Raw genomic sequence first — 10,263 nt, 5'->3', positions numbered from 1 at the left:
AGACAGAAGAGGCACATCTGGGTTTGGGTCGAAAGAATGACCCACTATTTCACACGTCAAAGACACAGTATGATTTAGCAACCACACAGGATAGATGGTATTTAGTGCCAGCCAGTTTTAATGTGACTACTGTATTTCAACTAAGTTACTTTCCTTTACTACTGGTTCAAGTAATCAATGTTCAGATTATAACATTGACTAAGGCTGCGTTCCAGACAATCAGAACTTGAATATTTCCAACCTACTAGTTTAAGCACAATGGAACCGGCCCAGTTCCTGCCTGTACTTGTTTGGTATTAGCAAGCTTGTTGATGACTCCAATGAGGATAGCATAGTGGTGGAAGTCACAGTTCTAGTGGTTCTCTGTCTGTGCTTTGCTTTCTCTTTCTCTCTCAATGAGATTTATTTGTGATAGATTGATTAATGCCGGCAATAACATTACTTGCAAGTTGCACCAGTAACTTAGTTGTTAATGTTCATTAGCTGATAGAGACAGGTAACTGCTGTCAGCTAGCTGCAAGTTTCTATACTGTAAATGTAGTTCGAGATTTTTTTCAGTTTTACGGTTTCTTTCGCCAGGCTTTGCCCTCTCTGTCATACACAGAGCAGAGCAGCGGTCAATAATGGCAAGCTCCATGGTGTTTCACAGGACTGCTCCTCAAATCCAGTACCTCCTAAGCCGCTGCCTCGCAGCCCAGTTGCCCAAACACCAGTACCCCACCGATCCCATTACTCTTCCATTACCCCACGCACTAACTTTATTGTCAGTATAACTGACAATAGCAAAGGCTTGAACAGCCATGCACCATCTCAGCCCAATGCCTTTGTTTTCCCCAAGCGTAACTTTGGCCAGACTGCATGCACATTCAGTGTCAAAAGAGATGTGGTGGTGACAGGTGAAGGTATCAGATGGTAAATAAAATTCTAACGTGTAACATTGAGCAAAAACTATGTAAGATTCAATGAAAGATTAGATAATAATTAAATAGCTCAAGACAGGCTGTTATGTTGTGGTTATATCACAGCTAAGGGGGGTTGTTTGGCCTGTTGCGAAGCGTCATCCTATGGCAATATGACAGTTATAGGCACATTCCAATTAAAATGAAAAAAAAATAATAATATTCACAATAGAATAGGCCCTCCAGGGCTGACTGCCTGCATATACCAAGGCAGTTGCTATGGAGCGCAGCACAGAAAAATGCTTAACACTAAAGAAAGTCACACTATAACACAAACTATCCGATCGAGGCAGCGGTAGAGCAGCAACTCGTGTTCTGCGCTGTCAAATGACTGCTTTTGAATGAATGCTTTTGTAAAAACAGCTTCAGTTCCTCATCGTAAAGGGCTGTCTGACAGCAAGGTAAAGCCTTGAAAATATTCTAAATATAGCGGGGATACTTGTGTATGGGCAGTTTGCCTCCGTGGCACCAGCTATCAGTTTATTAGTCCCAGAAAAAAAATTCTGGCTTTTGTATATGAAGTAATAAATAATTACTATGATTTAAAGCTTTAGATGATAAAATAAAAAAGTGCAAATTATATCTTACAGTACTAAAGAACATGCATATTTGCACTAGTCACTTGTGCCCACCCAACATTTTTTACTGCGTCCGCCATTTAAAGCTGACCAGAACCGGGCCTGAATGGAACACCACTCAGTTCTAAATTCCTAAATGTAAACTACAAAACCATCTACCCTAAAATTAAGGATATTAAAAGTGTATACAAATATTTTTCTTTTGGATGCAATTATAATTTGGTGAAACACAACTCAACAATACCATGCAATACAATGATACCATGCCCATACTAAATCAAAGAGGTGAGGGAGGAATACACATTTCCTGACTTTTTTGGTCCCCAATTTACCTATGCCTGTCACGAGGATTCAGCTGCTGACCTCAAACACACTTTTCCTGACTTTTTCGGTCCCCACCTCGACCTTGCCCATCCCCCACCCACACGAGAGCTGCTGACAGTGAGTGGGCGGAGCATGTGCAGGTGCAGTTAGAAGCAAGCAGGAGCACAAGCTGGCAGCAGCACAGACAGAAGGTGCTCCTACAGACACTAATGGACGAGGAACACATGGAAACTAACGTTGGGTAAGTAAAGTTACACTGAACTGTTTTAGTAATTATTAATTAAGCGTGTTTTCAGTCTTAGGTTTGCAGCTAATGTTTATATTAGCATGGTTTGCCAATGCTAACAATGGCTAAGTTGTCACCAGCTAGCTAGCTAGTGTTACAATATTGTTAGCAAACTACAACGTTAGCTACACTTTTGAGCTGGTATTTCAGCATATTTTTCGGTTATGGACTGCCTTTTTTGCCGCTGACTGTTACTGGGCTGGTCTCTACTTCTGTATAGTTATAGTATTACTAACATTATAAAGTTAGATAATATTCATGTCTGTGGGAGCAAGGGGCTAAGGAGAGAAAATGGGGATGTTTAATGAGCATTTCTCACCTGCTACAGTGATCAGTAATGTTAATGTTAGCTACTGTAACTACCAATGTTCAGTATCTTTCTAGAATAAGTTCTTAATACAGGGCTAAACAAGTTATACACCTAAAGTTTAACAAACAAAAAATGGGCTAATTATTTTCTAATCTTAAAGAAAACCATGAATTAGTTTTACTCTTCTCATTCATATCAATGGTTCTGCTAGCACAATTTACTTTAATTCTGTTAAAAAATGGTGTTGGAGCAGCCATACAGCGCAGTGAGACAAACCAACACATTCTTTTTTTTTCTTCTTTTTTACACACCAACGTGTTCTCATTTTTAACTCGTCGTTACGCTTTGTCATTGTCAACGCACAGGACACCGAGGGCCCAGACTAGGTTTAGTATAAGGAATAAGAATAAGACCAGGCTGGACAGACGCACAGAGAGTAGCTTTTCCTCACAGCGTAAAACATGTCTGAATGTAACAGTCAAATGTGAGGTGGTGGAAACTGACTTATTAGACTTCTACAGGCTGCTTTGTGTAAAGTTTTAGCTGTTATTTTAAATCTGAGGCATTGCTTCTATAAATATCTCTGCTTTCATTCTGCCACACCTGCAGTGCTGTCTGTTGTTCTGCACATGGTCACATTTAACCTGGTTAATTAAGAGCAGGTAAACAGACTGATAAGAGCCCATAAACTTCATTCAAGTCATTTTATCATCTCTATAACCATCTTTTAAGTAAGGGAGATTTTTTTTCTCTGTATAGGTTTAAGCATGGACTTGATTTTCTTATCTCCACAAGCTGCAAACATAACCTTATTTGTTACTCAAAGAAACTTAACTGTAGAGCAGCTACTGGGCATCCTTCAAATTACAGATATTTAAAAAAATTATGAAAGGAACGATGGGATACATACAGATGTTACATCAACTGTTTGTGTTTAACCACTTGCAAATAGAGTGCAGGATACACCAGGCTGAAGGAACGCTTACAACGCCTGAGGGAGCTTCATAATACATCTTTATCCGGGAACATGGAATCCGTAAAACACCAAAGCCAGGTAATAATAAGGTGGAATTTTAAATGTGATACAATAATGTAATATAATATTAATACACACATTCAAATTCACCTGTCTTTTCAATGGGGCCTCTTATACTTTGTTTTAGTTTTTAATAAAGAAAACTATGTGTGTAGGAGGGTAGTGCCCTGGCTCTTTAGCTCTTTGTGAAGTCAGGTGAACAGTGCAGTACTCTGAAAGTCACCCCCATCGGTGCGAAACATCTCTCCTCTCTCCGTTGACTTGTATTGTGTGAAGGTTTCCTCTTTATTCTGTCTGCTAGAAAACACAAACATGTCTAAAAGCTGCTGTGTGGCGGTATTCACTACCAACAAGGTAAAGAACCCAGAACTTAAATTCTTAAGGGAGAATGGAGAGACACAACGCTAACAATATGTCCGACGTTACATTTGCAAACATTTAGTTACCAAGTCAAATATCAAAATGTTAGTTTTAGGCTAACTATATGTCTGTAAGTTAAGCTAACACATGTAACATCAGACATGTCTTTAGATTAGTGTCAGAATCCTACAATTTCTCCATTCTCTCTGCTGATATCTCACGTCTGTATCCACTTTTCTCTTTATAAAGCTCAGTTTTTTGAATCAGCAGCTTATAAAAACTTAAGTTCTGGGTTCTTTACCCTGTTCGTAATGAATATCAGCACTCAGCAGCTTTTAGACATTTTTCTGTTGTTAGTTAGCAGATGAAATAAAGAGGAGAAACCCTCACACAATACAAGTCAATGGAGAGCAGAAAGTTGTTTTCCTCTCTGGTGGGGGCAGGACTTAAATGCACCCTGTCTCTATGACGCCCACTCTCCCTCCATGCTGCCAGTGCCCTGAGTTCCTCATTCATCCACTGACAAAAATTCAGCCAGATGCTGGCAGTAGTACAGGCGCTGGTGGCATGGAGGGAGGTCAATGCCAAACTCATGGTGTGAGTGCAACCGTAGCGTGATGAAGCGGGAGATAGACAACTTTTTAAAACATACGCACTATGAAGGATAGAAAACTGCCGAGATTATGGGAAAACATTTTATTTATCTGATTCACTGCTCATTTTATTTCTATAGTTTGTAGCTGACTTCTCTATTGGCTGTTGAAACAGGTGACATCCTTACGTTATAAAACCAGCCTCTGGAGACTCAACCAGCTGAGTTGGGACGGCATAAGCTGACTTGAGTCGAGTTAAGACGGGCCAGTTCAGACCCCAGCAACTTTTACCTGCTATGTTCTAAAATTTCATCTCATTGCGAATCTTGGTCTGAATTGTACTTAAGGCGAGACACTACAGGTGAATAGGCTAAAATTTTAAAATAATAGATATCTCCATGAAACTTCCTCAGTTGATTACTTACACAAGTATATAAAAAAAATGTATTACAAGTTTTTGAAATGTGTATGTTTAATTATGCAAATTATGCATTTTCTCATTAAATATGCGCGATTTTGCATATATTTTCGGTAGATAGATCTGAACATATGATAAAGCCAGGTGCAAAATTCTTTTTTCATTTTGTTTACACACAAGATGAAAACAAAATTACAGAGGGATTTCAGGATATCTGCTTTCATTACCTAGGAAATCAAAATATACTGTCCATAGCCCTAAAAAAATCGATTTTCGCCATGTTGTTTTGCTTAAAATGTCACATAAATCAGGGCAGGAATGATTTATTAACAAATCCCTCTGTAATTATCTTCAGAATACTACTAAGTGTATAACTGGAAAGTTTGGTGCTACACAGGCTGAGATGTTTCTATTGGAGAATGACAAAAAACTCATTTTGAGAAAACGGCATTTAAAGATTTAAATAGTGGAATTTAATACATTTCTATTGGAAAAATTGCTCAAAAACAGAATAAATGCTCAGGCCCTTAGTGATAATAATATAGAATATTTCAAGCTCATGAAAATTGATTATTTAATAAAATGGCAGGCATATAAGGCCTACAACTGCAGTAACTTAATGAATTAACATTGGCGTATCATGCACAAAGTTGCCGACAAAACCCACGCTGGACAGTTGTATGGACACAGAACAAGACCAACAATAGATGTAACAGCTTTTTTAAAATCTAATTGTCCATTCCAGCACCATATGTATTTTAGCTGTGCTTAGACTCTTGTGCCTATGTTTTGCACTGGCAGCTGTGACGGCCTCAGCTTTCGAGATCCTGAGCATATCAGTTTCTCTCATTGAATTGACAATTGACATGTGCTCTGAAGCCACAACTTCTCCATAACAGAAAGCATGGCAGAGGCACCTTCATCAAGGTGGAGATGGCCATACTTGCTGCTGCTCCAGCTTACTTTTCCCACAAAACAGTCCCCTCAGTCAGCTGATGGTGAAGATAACTAACCAGAACCAGTCCTCTCAGTCAGCTGATGGTGAAGATAACTAACCAGAACCAGTCCTCTCAGTCAGCTGATGGTGAAGATAACTAACCAGAACCAGTCCCCTCAGTCAGCTCATGGTGAAGCTAACTAACCAGGCTCCATTCAGCACTGGTTCATAACACAACAGAACAAAACTAATTATGACTCATTCAAAAGACCAATATTTAGAACATTGGAGAAAGCAAACAAAGTAGACTTAATTATTATTTGACAGATTATCTTCACACTGTCGGAGATACAAAGAAGAGACGGATCCTGACTAAATACAGTCTCAGTGACCACCAGCTGGGTCAGACAGAGATACACTTCCTCGTCAACTGGGAAAAACTATCTTCACTAAGAGAATTACACCTTGGAAAAATAGCCAAAAAAAGTTAACACCAGAAGAGAAGCTGGTAGTTCTCCTAGGAGAAGGGACAGCAGCTCCACTGACAGCTACATATGGATCTGCCTGCTACAGCCTGAGGGACTCACACCACTTAGGATCCCAAAATTACAGATTTGTGTTTGCCTATTATATAGTAATTATATTATACAAAACTGTATGTGTGTGTGTGAGAGAGAGAGAGAGAGAGAGAGAGAGAGAGAGAGAGAGAGAGAGAGAGAGAGCGTCTGATTACCTCCGCTGTCTGAACACTCCTGTTTTCTGAACGACAGTTTAAACATCGACGTACTATGTGAAGGCATTTCATCATCTGCTGTCTTAGTTTGTGATCCCCTGTGTCTTCTTGCTAATAACAACTGTTATCGCTGTTTCGTCTTCTCTGAGGTGATTTTCGGCCGTTTTCGACACACTTCTTTCAACATTTTGAGCTACCGCGGAAATGTCAGAGCGCATCACGTGACCATTCTGAACGAATCACGTTGCCAGAAATTGGCATCAGCCAATGAGATTGCGCATTTTGAGTTAAATCCCCCCTTTTACTTTCATGATTGGTTGCTGATAAAAAGGAAATGACCATATTTGGATCCGACAGCATTGTACAGGAGAAAGAGAGCTTTCCAACGGTATATGTGACGACAGGGTGCAGACAGCGATCGCGGAGCAGCAGGATGATTTAGAACGCCAACTTTTGTTGAATTTAGGTGAAATCTACCGACGCAAACAGACAAAGTGTAGTAAAATAAAGACCTAAATGTGTATTTCGGACTTTATTTCACCACAAGTCTGAAAGAAGACATGTTATTGAAGGCAAATAGCCCAAAATCTCAAAATTGACCAGTGAAAAAAAAACGATGTTTTTGCCTGCCGTGTCTCGCCTTAATAGTTTACTTCAACCTGGCTTTTATGGCTATGATTTTTATATATATATATATATATATATATATATATATATATATATATATATTTTTTTTTTTTTCCCTAAATTCTACATACTTTGCTGCCTTAACCTGAAAAACTGTAAGGGAAGCATGCCATGCTTATAGCAGAAACACTGTGATATAGTGATTATTTTGCCAGTAATTTATATTGTTTTTCCCCCCACAGGAAGTAAGCCTAGATTCTGAGAGTTCACATGATGAGGTTGGTGATGACCCAAATGTACCACCCCTGAGGAGAACTGACAGCGTATCTGTAAGTTTGCATAATTAAAACAAGCTGGGCACCTAACTTTTACAAAAGAAAATAAACAGACAGGATAATTCTTTGGGGAAGGTTGGCAGGTTGGCAGTGAATCCTGAGCGTAAGTTCCCATATGAACAGACTATGCTGAAACAGCTGAAAAAAAGTTCTCAACAGTTATGGCGTTTTTCCATTACATGGTACCTGCTCGCCTCGCCTCGACTCTACTCGCCACGCTGTGCGTCCGTTTTCCATTGCAGATTTTAGTACCGCCTCAGCGTGGCTGGTCGTCTTGCCGGCTCGACGCACACACAAGCGCACAAGTATAACATCAGGCCACTTGAGCTTGTTTTACAGTTCTGTGGAGGCTCCATGCAGAGCTTTCTCCGTAGCCTGTGTAGCCTGTGTAATATGTGGCCTGATGTATACATTTGTCAGCTGGTTTGTGCGTCGAGCCAGCATGTGTGTGTGTACGTAGGATACGGTGAAAGCTCTGCAAGGAGCCGCCACAGAACTGTAAACAAGCGGTGCCGTAGTAAACTACTGTGACCTAACGCGACACACACACAGAACGTGGAAGGTGAGTTGTTGCCAGAAGACACATTTAGTTTCTAAAGAAGCTGGAGGCAGCAAAAACAAACAGCTGGTTAAACTGTTTAAAAATAGCGGGTTTGTTCAGGACACCCCCCCGTCTGTCGCTTTCACGTCACCTTTTCGGCTCGCCTCAGCTCGCTGGGAACCTCGACTGAGGAGGTACTAAAAAAAGTACCTGTTAGCAGGTACCAGGGACTTTTTTTTGTAATGGAAAACCAAAAAATGCGAGTAGAGTCAAGGCGAGTCGAGCAGGTACCATGTAATGGAAAAGCGCCATTACTTTACCTAAGTAAATATATTGTGAAGTTCCTTTTAAGCAATAGTTTTTTTTATTTGCTATTGTTTCTGAAAAGCATAATTTGTCACATCATATATAAGGAAGAATTCCATTTTGCAATGTGCATCTCAGATCACATATTCACTGACTGTCATTACTAAACATTGTGCCAAAATATGACAATGACGTCACCGTCAGTTGGCATATTTGCTAGCTAATCACTGTTTAAGTAAAAAACTGCACATAGCTAGAACCTTAGGATAACTTTGCATGAAACACACATGTTACACACAGTTTAGCAACAAGCTATTGTAGCTGTCATATGAGGGGACCTGCATTAGCGTGGTTTTCATGGTAAATCAGCCAGTTAAGTGAGTGATGAACAAAGTCTTCCTGATTAAACTAAATCAGCTAAACTTTAGTTCATTAGTTCATACAAACAATTAAAAAAATTATATTAAAATACCGTGGAAAAAGCAATAATTTATCCCACAGTGCTCACATTTGGTGATTGGCAAGTATGGAATCCAGTTTACTACTTAAAGACAATTGTAACAGTGACCACACACAACACTAGAACAATTTGATAGCTGCACCAACAAAAAACTCGTTCAAAGAACCAGAAACCAATAAAATCAGGAAAGTGCTTCTATCATTTCATTGCTTCAAGAATTGCTGCTTCATGCAGCATCTCTGCCAAGCACTACAAAGATGCCAGCAAACTGAAATAGAGCCCTGTTGACTGGCTTCACCTACAGCAATGTGATGTTTTTTGACAGTCTAGTTTGCATACTCAGATTAGGTGACCATTGGTTAATTGTTGTACAGTGATTGATGATTTTGGTTGGAGTATTTGCAGAACGTTTTCCCCCCATATCTGGTTTTCCACAGTGGCAACCTACATATTTTTCATTTCAAAAACTATTTATTCTTCTGATAGGAACCTCAAGATCCAACAGACGACAGCGGCCCTCTGATGAGCCTGGCAGTGTTGAACCTGCTCCCACAGGTAACCCACAGACTGAGGCCATGACACCTGATACCTAGCGCCTTGTTTGGTCTTTACCTTTGTCACACAGAACTGCTAAAGAGTAGGAGCTAGAAGTGAAAAGCCCAGTTGGGAGCTTTAGAGCATTTCGGAGGTGTAGCGTTTTTTCCTGCTGAGACGTCTTTGTTTGGTCTAATTGCTATGATAAAAAATATCCAGAAGTTAGAATGTTGCCATAAGGTAGAGATCCCATCAGCGGTTAAGATGACTGATTTCCCCCTGAGAGACTGGGCTTTGACTCCTGGTCTGACCATTCCTTCTGTAACACTAGATGTGCCTACTGTAGATGCAAATGTGCAAGTCATGTTGAAACAAATAAAAACGACAGATGTGGCCTAAAAACAGGTATTTCACACAGTAAATGCAGTGGAATATGGACCCAACCATTTTTAATACTTTAGGCCCTGTTTTAAAAAAATATGTATGTAGTTAGTTTTTATGACTGTTATTCTCAAATATGATAAACCATCAGTCTATATAATAAATACAGTTAACTGACAAAGCAGCCAATAAGTAAATTGTTGCCAGTTAACTGTCAATTTTTGTATTGAAATCGTTGTTGCAAATGAGAACTTGTTCTCAACTACCTGGTTAAATAAAGGTTAAATTAAAACTGCTGTTTTAAGAGCTCTTCCCTCAGCCCCTCCCTCCATATAGTAACCTATATGAGAACTAGTCGTTCATTACAGTCATCGTCATCTTGATTGTGATCCCGATGCTGTTGTTTAGCTGCAATTTTAATGAGAATAACAGTCCTGTTTCCTTTGTAAGCCCTTGATGACATACTGTTATTCAAGGCTCTAGCTAGCTACATAAACATGAACTCAAGTTAAGTTTTTTTTATGAATAAAACTGAGCAAATCATT

This window comes from Sander lucioperca, chromosome 5 (genome assembly GCF_008315115.2).
Source record: "Sander lucioperca isolate FBNREF2018 chromosome 5, SLUC_FBN_1.2, whole genome shotgun sequence".
Classification (NCBI taxonomy): domain Eukaryota; kingdom Metazoa; phylum Chordata; class Actinopteri; order Perciformes; family Percidae; genus Sander; species Sander lucioperca.
The sequence above is the reverse complement of the archived record's forward strand: the minus strand, read 5'-3'. Positions refer to the sequence as shown.